The sequence below is a fragment of the Lithobates pipiens genome, unplaced genomic scaffold (assembly GCF_037356315.1).
Source record: "Lithobates pipiens isolate NorthernLeopardFrog02 unplaced genomic scaffold, aLitPip1_a1.2 Scaffold_13, whole genome shotgun sequence".
Classification (NCBI taxonomy): Eukaryota; Metazoa; Chordata; class Amphibia; order Anura; family Ranidae; genus Lithobates; species Lithobates pipiens.
The window spans coordinates 528,555,512-528,570,812 of record NW_027507718.1 but is presented as its reverse complement, the minus strand read 5'-3'; positions in this window follow the sequence as shown (position 1 = coordinate 528,570,812).

The window sequence follows — 15,301 nt, the reverse complement described above, 5'->3', positions numbered from 1 at the left end:
AAAACTTATGCCACACCTTCAAGTCCTCTCGATGTTCCTTATTGAGATGGGTAAAATGGGTCAGGATCTTTACCTCTGCTGTAGTTGCCAACAGCCATAATGGAATAGTAATAATAGGAATAGTAAGACAAGCAAATTGAACTTACCCAGCAATGATCGTAGCTTCCGAAGCTGAACCTTACACTTTCCCAAAATCCCCCGAATCTCCATCTTGAGCACCACCAATTTATCCTCCGGAAGGTGGCACTCCATGGCACCGGAGTCTAAAACTATGCCCCAAGAAACTGATCATGGTAGTCGGGCCTTCCATCTCTTCCGCAGCCAACGGAATACTGAATCTACCCGCAATGTGCTGCAACGTGGACAGGATAATCGCACCCCTTGTTTAGAAAGTTTGTAGACCCCTGTACTAGAGCATTTGTTGTTTGTAGACTGCAAAAATCCTGATGTTCACTCCCCAACTCTCCTTGTCTGTGTCCCCTGCTGCTGCCTGAGATTGTGTAGACCAGCCGTTGACCTCTACTGAGCATGCTCCAGTTTCAGCTCCTTCATAAGCTGTTTATGTGCTCCTTTTTTCTTATCTGTGCAGCCCTCTCCTAATGGAGTGTGACCTGTGCTCCATTTGCTTCAGTGGAAGGCAGGGGAGAGATCAGGAGTGTAATAGACCCCTCATGTCTCATTAAAGAGAGCCTATCACAAAAAGGGGACTTTTTGTCCTGTATGTGATTTAAAATCTAAAAAAAAAATCTAAAATAAATAAAGTTACACCCAATCCCCCCCCCCCCCCCAAAAAAAAATATGGGTGTCCCCCAACCCCCACATATGCACATAAAAATGGAAATACACGCGTTGAAGATGTCTACACATGAAAATGCCACTTGTGCTACACGTTACATATTGCTGAGCAATAATTCCAGGCCAATCATTCAGTTAGCTTTAAAAAAATGACTTGTGGAGGCCCTAACCGTGCCTATGGAAATTATAGGGAACTGAGGTGTGCCGCCCTGTCACAGGCACATGCATTTTTAAAGCTTGACATGTTGGGTATCTATTTATTCAACACAACTTCATCTTTCACAAAAAAAAGGAATATAGTGTGTTTTTGTGCCCTTTAGTGTTTTATTTTTAAAAAATGTTCAACTGAAATCCTGCTCTTGATAAACCACTGCTCTAATATCATATGACAAAAAATAAAACTACCAATATTTTATTTTCCATGGTGTTTGCTTTCAGAAAATATATAATATTTAGGGGGGTTTAACTAATATTCAGGTCTAAAATTATTTTTAAACATATATGCGAAAAACACAAAAATGGCTATGGCAACAAAAGGATTAACCACTTTCCCCGGGTTGACGTCATATGACGTCGGGGACTTGAAGTGGAGATATCTTGCTGATTGGTGCAGCTACAGGCAACATCCATATATATATATATATATATATATATATATATATATATATATATATATATATATTTTTATAAAAAAAAAATTCAGCCGGCGATTCCCTGCAATGTAAAAGCCATCATAGCGGCTGTTTAGCTGCTTGATTGCTTTTACAGGCAGCAGGTCAGGGTGTCTCCCCCCTGTTGCCCTCCGGTGCTTCTCTGGTCTCTCTGGTGTGATCGGGGAGCTGAAGAATGAATCTACCAGTTTACCATAGAGCTGGCTGGGGACTAGGTGTTCCCTGGCCATCTTTATGACCCTCAGAGGCTGAAAGAGACTTTTTTTTTTTTATTTATTCTTTCCAGCATAGAGAGATGTGAGGACTTATAGACCCCAAATCTCTCTGTAAAGAGGACCTGTCATGCCCTATTACTATTAAAAGGGATGTTTCCATCTCTTGTAATAGGAATAAAAGTGATCAAGAAGTAAAAAAAAAATGAAAAGGAAAGTGTAAACATTAAAAAAATTCTAATAAAATAAACAATGAAAAAATAAAATAAAATGTAAGAGCCCTCGTCCCCTCGCACACGGAAGCGAACCCTCTACGTAGGTTACACCCGCATATGTAAACACCATTTAAACCACACGGTGAGGCATCGCCGCGATCAATAGAGTGAGAGTGATAATTCTAGGGCTAGACCTCCTCTGTAACTCTAAACTGGTAACCTGTAAACATATTTAAAGCGTCACCTATGGAGATTTTTAAGTACTGTAGTTTAGCGCCACTCCGCGAGCTTGCGCAATTTTAAAGAGTGACATGTTTGGTATCTATTTACTTGACGTAACATCATCTTTTAGACCCCTTTCACACTGGGAGCGTTTTTCAGGCGTTTTTCAGGCACTTTAGCGTTAAAAAAAGCGCCTGTAAAGCGCTTGAAAGAAGCCTCATCTGCAATCCCAATGTGAAAGCCAGAGTGCTTTAAGCACCCTTTCAAACTGCCAGCGCCCGAAAAACGATCGTAAAGCACCACTTAAACTAGCAGCGCTTTACCAGTGTTTTTCGAGCACTAGTGGGGCACTTTTAACCCCTGCTAGTGGCCAAATAAAGGGTTAAAAGCGCCCACAAAGCGTCGCTGCCAAAAGCGCTTTGCAGGTGCTTTTTTGGTGCTTTTCAGGTGTTTTGCAGGTGCTTCCCATTGATTTCAATGTGAAGGGGCGCTTTAGGAGCGTTGTATTCACCGCTCCAAAAGCGCCGCAAAGAAGCTGCTTGCAGGACTTTTTTTGACGCCCTGCCAGCGTAGCGCCTCAGTGTGAAAGCACTCGGGCTTTCACATTGGGATTGCAGTTGAGGCTTCTTTCAGGCGCTTTACAGGCCCTTTTTTTAAAGCTAAAGCTCCTGAAAAACGTCCCAGTGTGAAAGGGATCTCAGTGTGAAAGCACTCGGGCTTTCACATTGGGATTGCAGTTACGGCTTCTTTCAATAGCTTTACAGGCACTTTTTTTAACACTAAAGCGCCTGAAAAATTGGGTTATCTATTGTGTTTTCTTGCATTAAGACCCCTTTCACACTGCGGCATTTTTCAGGCGCTTTAGCGTTAAAAAAAGCGCCTGAAAGCCCGAGTGCTTTAAGAGCCCTTTCACACTGCCAGCGCCCCGAAAACCGCTCGTAAACGCTTACCAGCGTTTTTCGAGCGCTAGTGGGGCACTTTTAACCCCTGCTAGTGGCCAAATAAAGGGTTAAAAGCGCCCACAAAGCGCTGCTGCCAAAAGCGCTTTGCAGGCGCTTTTCAGGCGTATTGCAGGCGCTTCCCATTGATTTCAATGGGAAGGGGCGCTTTTGGAGCGGTGAATACAGCACGTTTTTTTGACACCCTGCCAGCGCAGTGCCTCAGTGTGAAAGCACTCGGCCTTTCACATTGGGATTGCAGTTGCGGCTTCTTTCAGGCGCTTTTTTTTTAATGCTAAAGCACCTGAAAAACGCCTGAAAAACGCCCCAGTGTGAAAGGGGTATTAGACCTCTTTCACACCAAGGGCGTTTTGAAGGCGCTATAGCCTTAGAAATAGCGCCTGCAATCCGCCCTAAAACAGCTGCACCATTGTGTGTAGAGTGAAAGCGGTGCGCTGGCAGGACGTCAGAAAAAAGTCCTGCCAGCAGCTTCTTTGGAGCGGTGAAGGAGCGGTGTATTTACCGCTCCTCCACCGCTGCTCCCCATTGATATCAATGGGGCAGCGCTGTAATACCGCCGGCAAAATGCCACTATTGCAGTGTATTGCCGGCAGTTTTAACCCTTTATCGGCCGTTAGCGGAGAGTAGATGTGCCCCGCTAGCGGCCAAAATGCGCCGCAAATCCGGCGGTAAAACGACGCTAAAAATAGCGGTGTTTTACCGCCGACACTATGGGCGGTGTAGTGTGAAAGGGGTCTAAAAGTCATTAAAGTGTATTTAAAAAAATAATAATTGCATTTGCAAATACCGTGTGACAAAGAGTCGCAGTGGCCATCCTTGGTGCCTGAGATGTTTTGGAACTACATTTCCCATGATGCTCAGGCACTCTGCGGTGTAGTGGAGCATCATGGGAAATGTAGTTCCAAAACATCTAGGGGGGGAAAGGTTCACCATCACTGACCTAGGGTGTCTGCTAAAAAAAAAAAATATATATATATATAGATAGATAGATAGATAGATAGATAGATAGATAGATAGATAGATAGATAGATAGATAGATATAGTGTGTGTGTATATATATATAGCAAATAAATACAGAATTTTTTTTTTTTTTTATCTTTTGACAGGGAATATTTAAAAAATGTCATTCTGAAGCTAGAGTTGGCCATCCTCTTCTACAGAGAGCTGCATCAGAAAATGGAAAATAGTTCATATACGATATCTATACAACACTGACATCTGCTGGAGGATTCATAAAAAAAGTACTTCTGTGATATTTCAATTATTTAAATAGAATAAGTATCCATTGTTGACTTTCTCAAAAAACCTAGTTGCCTGGCTATTGTGAAAATCCAGAAGCTCCTTTATTTCTTTCAGGGCAACTTTGTGTTATCCATTGTCACAAACAAAAAGTGCACAAAAGTGCATGAAGGGGTACAAGGCATTTTCAGTCCAAGAAGTCTCCAAAACTCAAGGTTTTTCCTTCATAGCAAAGGATTCGCTCTTTTTTTATTTTTTATTTTTTTATTTTGTTATTGTAGATGAAAAGTATACATATTATAAATATATAATTTGTCCTGTTTAAAATGACACCAAAATTAAGATTCTAGGACATACGTTCAAAAAGGTATTTACAAATAAAAGTTTTTTTATTTTTTGTTAATTTGGCACTTTAATTTGTGGCACTAAAAAAAAATTGCAAACAAAATGAATACAAACAGAAAGTGTAAATATTAATGGTTAAAAAAAATAAAATAAAAAAAATAAAAAAAATACATTTTTTATATATATATATATATATATATATATATATATATATATATATATATATATATATATATATATTATAATTAAGTAAAAAATAAAAACAGCAGGAAAATAATAATTAAGGAATTAAGGGAGCGGATGGAGTGAATTATGGCTGAAAAGGGTTATCTCAAGATTTATCAGGGGTTTAAATATGACCACATTTTATTTGAATCAAAACTTTTATAAAACTTGTCAGATTGCTTTAATTAACATCATATGCCCGATCAAGGCTCATCCCTTTGATCTGCATATGAAAGAGACAAAATAAATACAAAAGCATACATTGTATATCTTTATCACACCTCTAAATAATGTTTAACTACTTGCTTACCGGGCACTTTTACTCTCCTACTCAGGCCAATTTTCAGCTTTCAGCGCTGTTGCACTTTGAATCACAATTGAGCGGTACTGCCGAAAGTTTCTCTGTGTCCATCGAAAAACCAGCGGTGGAAATGACATAACCCGGGAATTTAAAATTTAACCTGTTTTCAATGAAACTCGCACTTCTACAGTTTGCAATACAGGTTATTATCTCTCAATCTCTGCAGCACACGGCGGACATCTGTGAGGTGGCTCTCTAGGGACTTGGAAAAACTGAGAATATCGTCAAGATAAACCACCACACATAACTGCAACAAATCTCGGAGGACATCGTTGATTAATTCCTGGAAAACTGCCAGAGCGTTGCAAAGACCAAACAGCCTAACTAGGTATTCATAATGGCCTTCTCTGGTATTAAACGCAGTTTTACATTCGTCGCCCTCCTTGATCCTCACAAGATTGTATGCCCCTTGCAAATCAAGTTTTGTAATCAAAGGAATCGGATACGCGTTCTTAATCATGAAGTAATTAAGACCGCTATAATCAGTACAAGGTCTCCGTTTACCATTCTTCTTTTTCACAAAGAAGAAACCAGCAACAGGAGGAGACGAGGATCTGTGGACGAATCCTCAGCCACATAATCCTCCATGGCTTTGTCCTCTGAGACAGACAAAGGGTAGACCTGACCACGAGGGGTATGGCACCAGGTTGAAGGTCAATTGCGCAATCATAAGACCGATGGGAGGCAAACTACTACCAGCTTGACCTTTGTCAAAGGCAACGCAAAATTTGCGGTACTCCTCCGGCAGGGTGGAGAATCAAGGGGTTCACAAGACCTTAGCCACTTTCAGAAAACATGTCTCCCTGGATTGTGACGACTAGGAAAGTACCTTAGCACTAAGCCAATCAAAAGAGGGGTTGTGCCTCTGTAACCAAGGATAACCAATACCACCGGAAAATGAGGTGAGGAAATGATTTGGAATTTGATTATCTCGGCCATTGTCAACGGAACAGTCTCATGAGTCACATGGGCAGGCTGTAAAAGTCTCCCATCAATAGACTCAATGGCAAGTGGAGTGGCACGAAGCTGCAGCAGATTCGAGTGCTTGGACACAATGGCACCATCTATGAACAGGCCTGCAGCCCCAGAGTCAATTAGAGCCAGTATCTCGATGGACGACTCAGCCTAAGAAAGGGTAACCGATACCAGGGACTTATCCTTTCGTAGAACTGGGAACGTAACAACGCCACCTAAGGTCTGTCCCCTACAGGATCTCTCAGACGGGTAGGACAGGACTTCAAAAAGTGACCTGCCTGGCCACAATAAAGGCACAATCTCTCCTTCCGCCTAAAGGCCCTCTCATCCGCAGAGAGACGCGTGAAGCCCAACTGCATGGATTCTACCTCACTGGCAGACATGGTACCAGGAGGTATGGGAGGTGAGGGAGGCAAGGGTGGAACTGCGAAGCTGAGAGCCAAATGTACAGGAGGCTTTTGCAAGCGCTCCATAAAAAATGATCTCTCTCGGAGTCTGGAGTCAATGAGGATGGCAAACATGATCAACTTCTCCAGCTCAGTGGGTATGTCTCAGGCTGCTATCTCATCTTTGAGAGACCATGAGAAAAAGCAGCCACGAAGGCCTCATTGTTCCAAGCAACGTCTGCTGCCAGAGTATGTAACTCTATGGCGTAATCAGCAACAGTTCTCGTACTCTGTTTGGCAGACATCAGGCCTTTGGCAGCAGACATAGAGCATGTGGGAATGTCAAATACTCTCTTAAAGGAAGCCACTAATTCTGGGTAACTCTGGACAATGGGTTTTTACAGCTCCCATAGAGGGTTTTCTCAGAACAAAAAGATATCATGAAGCCTACTTTGCTTCTGTATTTAGGAAACGCCTGGGACAGCATCTCAAAGTAAATCTCAACCTGGTTGAGAAACCCTCTGCATTGAACTGGATCGCCCCCGAATTGCTGGGGAAGCGGAGTGGAACCAGACATACCACTTATAGAGGTAATATTCAAGGCGGATGCCAGCACCGAGCACCAGAGCAGCAGCAGGGATGGCCTACAACACAGGTTGTACCAGAGAAGCCACAGAAGGAGGTTCCAGGTGAGCAGTACAATTCAAAAGTGGGTGTAATGCTATGGCAAACATCCATGCAGTGATCCTGCTCATCCAATCTGGAAAAAATATTACCAACAAGTGGATTGCCTGCAACTTCTGAATTTATGGACTTTGCCTACTGTCAGGAACCATGAATCAGACAGAGACAGAAGTGCAGTAAAAATCACACTATTTAATAAAAACGGTAAAATGGTAAAAACCGAGCAAAAACGTAGTCAAAACGTAACCAGAGTTCGGTAACCAGGATGGCTGGTCAGAACAAGCCAGAGAAACAGGAGTTCAGAGATCAGTGAAGTCGGCTGCAGCAAACAGGATCAGAAACCGGAAGGGAAGTCCGCCAAGCAAAAGTCTTTCACAGGAAAACATAGCAGAGAGAGCGCAGATATGTTGACCAAGGCAAAGGCACTGAAGATCTGATCCAAGGAGTTTATATAACCAGCAGCTCCAGCTGACGAGCAGGAAATGAAGACCAGGTGAGTCACTGTGGAAGGAAGAGTCTTTGGCAATTGACCGTCAGCTGAGCACAGAGCTCTGAGAAGGAAGGGCTGAGCCCAGCCCTGACAGTGGTGTGGTATGGTTCATGGAGGTATGTATTATCTTTTCTATATAAATGTCAGTTTTGCTGCAGCAAGATCTATACACAGTACCGATGCGCCACTTTACAGGCAGACTAAGGGGACCCCCCCCCCCCACGCACTATATTTAAAGATTTTTTTCATTTTATTGTTTCACTTTAAGAATCCATAAAATCACTGCTCATTTAAAATCGAGATTTAAAAAAAATGCATTGATACCTGCATAAAAGCCTTCAAAATGGGCACTTTTGATTTTACAAATTTGAGTCTTTAATAAGGTTCGCCATTCAAAGCCAATTAACCTACCTGCATGTCTTTGGAATATACACATGCTATACACTTTGTATTGTACACTACATCTTTTAATGTGGCGTAAGACAAATTAATAAACAATTAAAGGGGTTGTAAAGGTTCAGGTTTTTTGTTTTTTTAAACGAACATGTGTAGCGCCCACCACCTTTAGGTGGGTGCTAACAGGTTAGAGTTAGGAGAAATTGCCAGTCTCTTACTGATTCTTTGTTTAGGCCTGGTGGGTTTGATCTGGGTTTGGGAGGAGCAGTAAAATAGAGGGGTGTGTGACCACCTGTTCTTCACCCTGGAAGACCTTCCTTGCTTCTCCAGGGTAATGTTCTGGAAAGAAGGTGGGGTATGGACTGAAGAGCAGGCAGTGTATATGGCCCCGGCCCAATCATTCATTTGTATGGGCCGGGGCGGGACATACATATATACTGAGGTCACATGCTTCCTGGAGGAGATGGGAACAGACTAGGTCCAGAGAAGCTTTACAATGTGACCATCAGGGGCAGGCTCAAAGACCTGGGGGTTCAGAGACCCCAGAGCCGAGAGAAGGAAATTAACCGGAAGGCCTGAGGTATCAGAGACCTCAGAGCTGGATGGTTCAAGCCTACACTCTGTACTAGAAACCCTGGGAAAAGAAACCAGGCATCCCGGCTGGGATGGCCCTATGTTCAAGCACTGGGAAGTAGCTGCAAAGAGGACGGAGTAGACCGGGGGGTGCCTGGACTTTCCTGAACTGGCCTGGGGAGGATTTGCAGGAGGCGAGAGAGGCAGGTGAGGCCTGGGATCTCCAGCATTTCAATTTACCAAGGTGTCTGCAGGGCCGTCTTTAATATTGATTGGACCCTGGGCAAAGCTTTTCTTGGGGGCCCCCCCATGCAGTTTCGCTCTCCACCTGCTCTGAGACATACAATAATTAGCAGTTAGACTCAAAATCAGTTTACTGAATCAGATCAGGCAGCTATTGTGATTGGTTGCCAGAGGTTACAGTGTATCATTAACGCTCACTGACTGGTTGCAAGAGATTACAGTGTATCATTACCGCTCACTGACTGGTTGCTAGAGGTTGCAGCACATATTACGGCTCACTAATTAGTTGCTAGAGGTTACAGCCCATGATTTCTGCTTGTTGATTGGTTGCTAGAGATTACTGTGGATATAACCTCAGGGGGGGGCATGCTATACATATCAATGCCGCCACCTGCTGATATTTACATATGAATGCCGCTGCTATTTACATATGAATACTGGTAATTTACATGTAAACACAGGGTCTTCAGATGAGTCATCTGTACACAACAATAGGGCAGAGCTAGGCAGTGTTAGTATCAGCATTTCACACTGAGATATCAGGACACAGCGCAGGACTAAAACCTCAAGGGACAAGGGAATTTAAACTGGGATAGTTGGCAAGTATGAGGCAGCTGCTTTGGGCCCCAAAACAATGACAGAGGCCAGGGCAGCTGCCCCTTTTGCCCTGCCTTAAAAACGGCGTGTGGGTGTCTGTCAGAGGGGCATCGGTCAGTTGGCTAAGGGAAAGGGTCTTAGCTACTCAACACGAAACAAGAAGAAGAGGCAGCTCATACTCCCTTGCACTACTGACAACACCATGGACCGCAGCAAGAAAATAAACGTTCACTGTTCAACTGTTCGAATGTGTCTGTTGTTACTCGTGTGGGGTGGAAGAGCGGGGGTTAAACCAGCAGTACTGTAATGAACTACACCAGCAGCTCCCAAGGGAGTAGTGTGCTCCACATGTCATACTTACCTCCGCTGTGCAGGTGGTTTTGCACAGAGTGGCCCCCAATCCTCCTCTTCTGGGGTCCCTCAGCAGCGCTCCTGGCTTCTTATCTTATCAAGTCTCCTGCCGGAGAATGGCTCTCCTTCGTGGACACCTGTGCGGGCCCGCTCCCGTGTCCTGCTGCTGCGTCTATTGACACAGACAGCAGGACTTGGCTCCGCCCCCGGTGACCGCATCACTGGATTTGATTGCCAGCAGCGGGAGCCAATGGCTGCGCTGTTATCGATCTATCCAATCAGGACACGAGACGCCGGCCGGAGCTGGTGTGCTCGTTCCCGTCGTGGGAATTATGGGGCTCAGGTAAGTCTAAGGGGGGCTCGGGGGCGCTGCTGCAGCAAAGAAGGTTTTTGTATATCTGTGAGCTTCCGCGCTCTATGAAAAATTGGGAAAGGTAAATCAAAAGCAGCAGCAATCACTGTATGAGTGAACTCTCAATGTATAGACTCAATTAAAAAGGGGGGGTGTGTGCGCTAACTTTTAAAACCAAAAATCAGAAGAAATAACAAACAATGTCCTAAATAGCAACCAAGTGTAAATATATGTAGAATATGTGAACCAACACAGGCAATTAAAAATAAAAAGTGACTTAGTGCAAAATTTCGATGAAAATTGCTGCATACATGAAAAACACATAAATCATGTGTATAAAATATTCAAATAAAATCAAATAGGTGAATTATAGCAGCAAACAGTGAAATATAATGTGATACGGACCATATACGTGAAACACAGTGATATCAGTGCATCAGACTAAAGTGTCCCAAATAGGATGCAAACATGCAACTCAAAAAATCGCAGCAGAAAAAATAACAGCAGAAAAAATAAATAAATTTAAAGTGCAATGTGCCAAAAGAGGGACGATCCTCCGGTGGTGATCCGTGCCAGTAGTGCTAGCGCTAGGTAATTACCTCCCCGCTGCAAGATAAGCAGCGAAAAATCACATAGGGCAACCAGGTAGCAGAGGATGATCCAGGGGATGGCTGTACAGCAGAGTCTTGGGAATAACACAAATGTCTCCAATTTCCTCGTTAGAAGAAGGTTTTTCACCTTAATGAATAGAATGCATTAAGGTATAAAATGCAGAGGGTTTACAACCCCTTTAACCGCTTGCCGACCGCCGCACACACATATACGTCAGCAGAATGGCACAGGCGGGCAAATGGGCGCACATGTACGACCCTTTAAATTTGCCACCTTTTCGGGCGCGCGGGTCTGCCACACATGCCCGCGGGTCCCGGGAACTCGATGTTCGATGTAAACAAGGCATTTCTCCATTCTGCCTAGTGACATAACAGAGATCTACTGCTCTCTGTCATCGGGAGCAGTGATCGATGTCATGTCCTAGGTAGCCCACCCCCCCACAGTTAGAATCATACCCTAGGACACACTTAACTCCTTTATCGCCCCCTAGTGTTTAACCCCTTCACTGCCAGTGTAATTTACACAGTAATCAGTGCATTTGTTATATCGCTGTATAAATGACAATGGTCCCAAAATATTGTCAAAAGTGTCCGATGTGTCCGCCATAATGTCGCAGTCATGATAAAAATCGCAGATCGCCGCCATTACTACTACTACAAAAAAAATTAATAATAAAAATGCCATAAAACCTATTTTGTAGATGCTATAAATTTCGTGCAAATCAATCAATATACGCTTATTGCGATTTTTTTTTTTTACCAAAAATATGTAGAAGAATACGTATCGGCCTAAACTGAGAAAAAAAAATCTTTTTATTTTTATAGTTTTGAGGGATAGTTATTATAGCAAAAAGTAAAACATTTTTTTTTTGTTTATAGCGCAAAAAATAAAAACCGCAGGGGGTGGTCAAATACCACCAAAAGAAAGCTCTATTTGTGGGAAAAAAATACATCAATTTTTTTTCGGAGCCAGATCACACGACAATTGTCAGTTAAAGAGGCGCAGTGCCGAATCGCTAAAAAGCGATCTGGTCAGGAAGGGGGTAAAATCTTCCGGGGCTGAAGTGGTTAAGTCTAAAGCCAGTGTTGTGCTCTGTACACACGGTTGGACATTCTGACCACAAAATCCGTCTGATTTTTTCTGACGGATTTTGTCTGAAACTTGTGTTGCATACACATGGTCACACAAAGTTTTCAGAAAATCCGATTGCCCTGAACGAGGTGACGTTCGTTGCGTATGACGGGACTATGTAGAGGCTAGCAGCCCATAGCTGAGCATGCGTGGCACTTTGTCCGTCGGAATTCTCTACAAACGATCGGAAAAAGTCAGATTGGATTTTTCTGCTGGAAAATTTTAGATCCTGCTTTCAAATTTTTTCCATTGGAATTTCCGATGGAAAAAGTCTGATAGAGCCCACACAAGATTGGATTTTCCACCAACATAATCCGATCAGACTTTTTCCATCAGAATTTCCGGCCGTGTGTACAGGGCATTAGACTTTACAAGAGAATAGAACATTTTCTTCTATAGAGAGCGTCATCAGAAACTGCAAAAGATACAGTGTATCATATATGTACAACACTGACATCTGCTGGTGATTCATAAGAAAGCACTTCTGTGATATTTAATGTATTTAAAGAGAATACGCAGATTTTTTATTGTTGGCTTCTCTTTCTCACAATGATAGTTGCCTAGCTATCATGATAATCCAGCAGCTCCCACATTTCCTTCACAGCAGATTTTCCTTATCTGTTGTCATAATTATGTTTAAAAAAAATAAAATAAAAAAAGTAACCTAAAAGACTGAAGACATCCTGTGAGTGCAGGGTGCCATGAACCCGAGTCATTGCTAATGTAAGTGTTTGCATACCTCCTGACTTTTGAAGCTGAGAACAAGGGACACATTAGGGGGAGAGCGACCTGTGGTATGTGTAGTGCAAAAGTGGGCGTGGTTTAAAAGTGGGTGTGGTTATGTGTTGCTGGGCGGGAGGAGACAGTTGTGGCATGTAAGGGTTAAAGGGGAAAAACAGGCGGGGCGGAGGCGATATAATGCTTCCTTACTGCCTGTCAAATGCTCTCTGAAGATCAATCTGAATTCTGATCGCTCCTCAGGAACCAAGGTGTGAATAAACCATAATTATTTATTTGTTTCATTTATTTATGTAGTTTTTTGTTTTGTTTTTTACATTTTTAACAACCCTATTTGGGAGCTTTGGGGAAATAGCAGGGATAAATATATTTACTGCCCCCCCCCCCCCCATCCTGAACCCGATCCTTTTCTCCTGTGCCCTGCAGCTTCTGCAGCAAGCGGGAGGGCGTCAAGAAGAGCCAGCAGTGCTGTGGGGGCACACAGGAGAATCAGAGAGGCCGGACCCAAAAAACCTTTGTCAAATTTGCCATGCCCCATAGTTTGAAGAAAAAGGCCAAGCCAGTCAGTTTCCGCTCTATGGCAGACACCAACCCACCTTTCTCCATATTCCTGGAAACGAAATAAAGAACCAGCAGCCTCACCTCCAGACTGTCCTGCCCCACCTTGGCTTGCCGAACCATCCCAACCATTCCTGCCATACCTTGGCGTAGGCCGCCCACATGGACTCACTCATCGACCTTCTGATCCATCCAGCGGCGACTCCAAGGCAATCTCCCATAGCCATCTGGGACAAGCAACCCCTTCCTTCCTTCCAGCCAAAGTATTGTTAATGCCTGTAAGGTGGACGGCATATAGAAAAATGTTCAATGTAAGCAACGTAGCACCATGTGGTGCAGCAGATGTATTACTGATTGTGCCAATGCTGAGATGTGGTTGATAACTTGAGAACCAGGTTACGAAGAAAACCCGCGTCCACCCAAGAGTGTGGCCAAGGTTCTGCGCTCCAGTGACCCTGATAGAAGGCCCCATACCCAGTAGACCCAGCCACATCCGTAAGCAGCTCAAAGCCAAAGTTACAGATCAACTGTTATAAGATTCCAAAAACTTGTGCCACACCTTCAAGTCCTCTCGATGTTCCTTATTGAGATGGGTAAAATGGGTCAGGATCTTTACCTCTGCTGTAGTTGCCAACAGCCATCGGAAAAATACCCTACCCATAGGAATAGTAAGACAAGCAAATTGAACTTACCCAGCAATGATCGTAGCTTCCGAAGCTGAACCTTACACTTTCCCAAAATCCCCCGAATCTCCATCTTGAGCACCACCAATTTATACTCCGGAAGGCGGCACTCCATGGCACCGGAGTCTAAAACTATGCCCCAAGAAACTGATCATGGTAGTCGGGCCTTCCATCTCTTCCGCAGCCAACGAAATACTGAATCTACCCGCAATGTGCTGCAACGTGGACAGGATAATCGCACACACATTAGAGGAAGGTGGCCCCACGCAGAGGAAATCATCCAAATAATGGATGACGGAATCCACACCTGACACATCTCTAACCACCCATTCCACAAAAGAGCTAAACATCTTAAACATGGTGCAGGAAATGGAGTAGCCCATGGGTAGGCATTGATCCACATAAAATTCCTCTTGCCAGCAGCACCCCAGCAGCCCAAAACTGTCCGGATGTACTGGAAGCAAGCGGAAAGCAAATTCAATGTTGAATTTTGCCATCATATATATAACTTGTTAATCATATGGATGAACTCACCCAACAGCTGTGTCAAAGGAAGTATATGACACTGTACAAGCTTCAGGATCTATAGAATCATTGACCGAACCGAAAGACAGGTGGTGAATAAGGCGAAACTTGTGCAGTTCCTTCTTAGGCACCACCACCAGAGGCAAATCAACTAAATCCTGCAAAGGCTTAACTGAGAAAGGCTCGCCCATATGACCTAGTGCCACTTCCTTCACCAGCTTCTCCAAAACCACCCCAGGATCCTGCTGTGCAGACTGCAAATTCTGTGCCATAGGCGGGACAGCAGTCAGAGAACATGGGATCCTAAAACCCTCCAAGAATCCCATGGCCAAGAGCTTCGCTGCTTCCCAGTCTAGATATCTATTTAGAAAACTCTGCGGCACGGCCCCCTTACCTTTTTTGAAGCAGCAGGACATGGGATGTGAACCTCCATATCCAGAGCACTCTTGCTTAAAACGGCAGGACCCCCAAAACTTAAATGATCCCTTGTGTTACTGCCAAAAGAGACCCCATTTCTTTCCGGCCGGTTGTCCTGGGGAAAGAGCACCCCCAGCCCCCTCCTGAAAAAACTGACTTGGGACCCAAGCCGAGGACATCAGGCATATCCAGAGGCTAATGTCTTTGTGACCTCAGTGAAGAGACGGATGAACGGATGGCCCTGCACTGCAGGAACTGCTTGTCGTACCTTAACCAGGCTGATCCCCCATAGACCCAGTGAGCCTCTTTGATGGCGTCCATGTAACAAAACAGAGCTGAACAATGT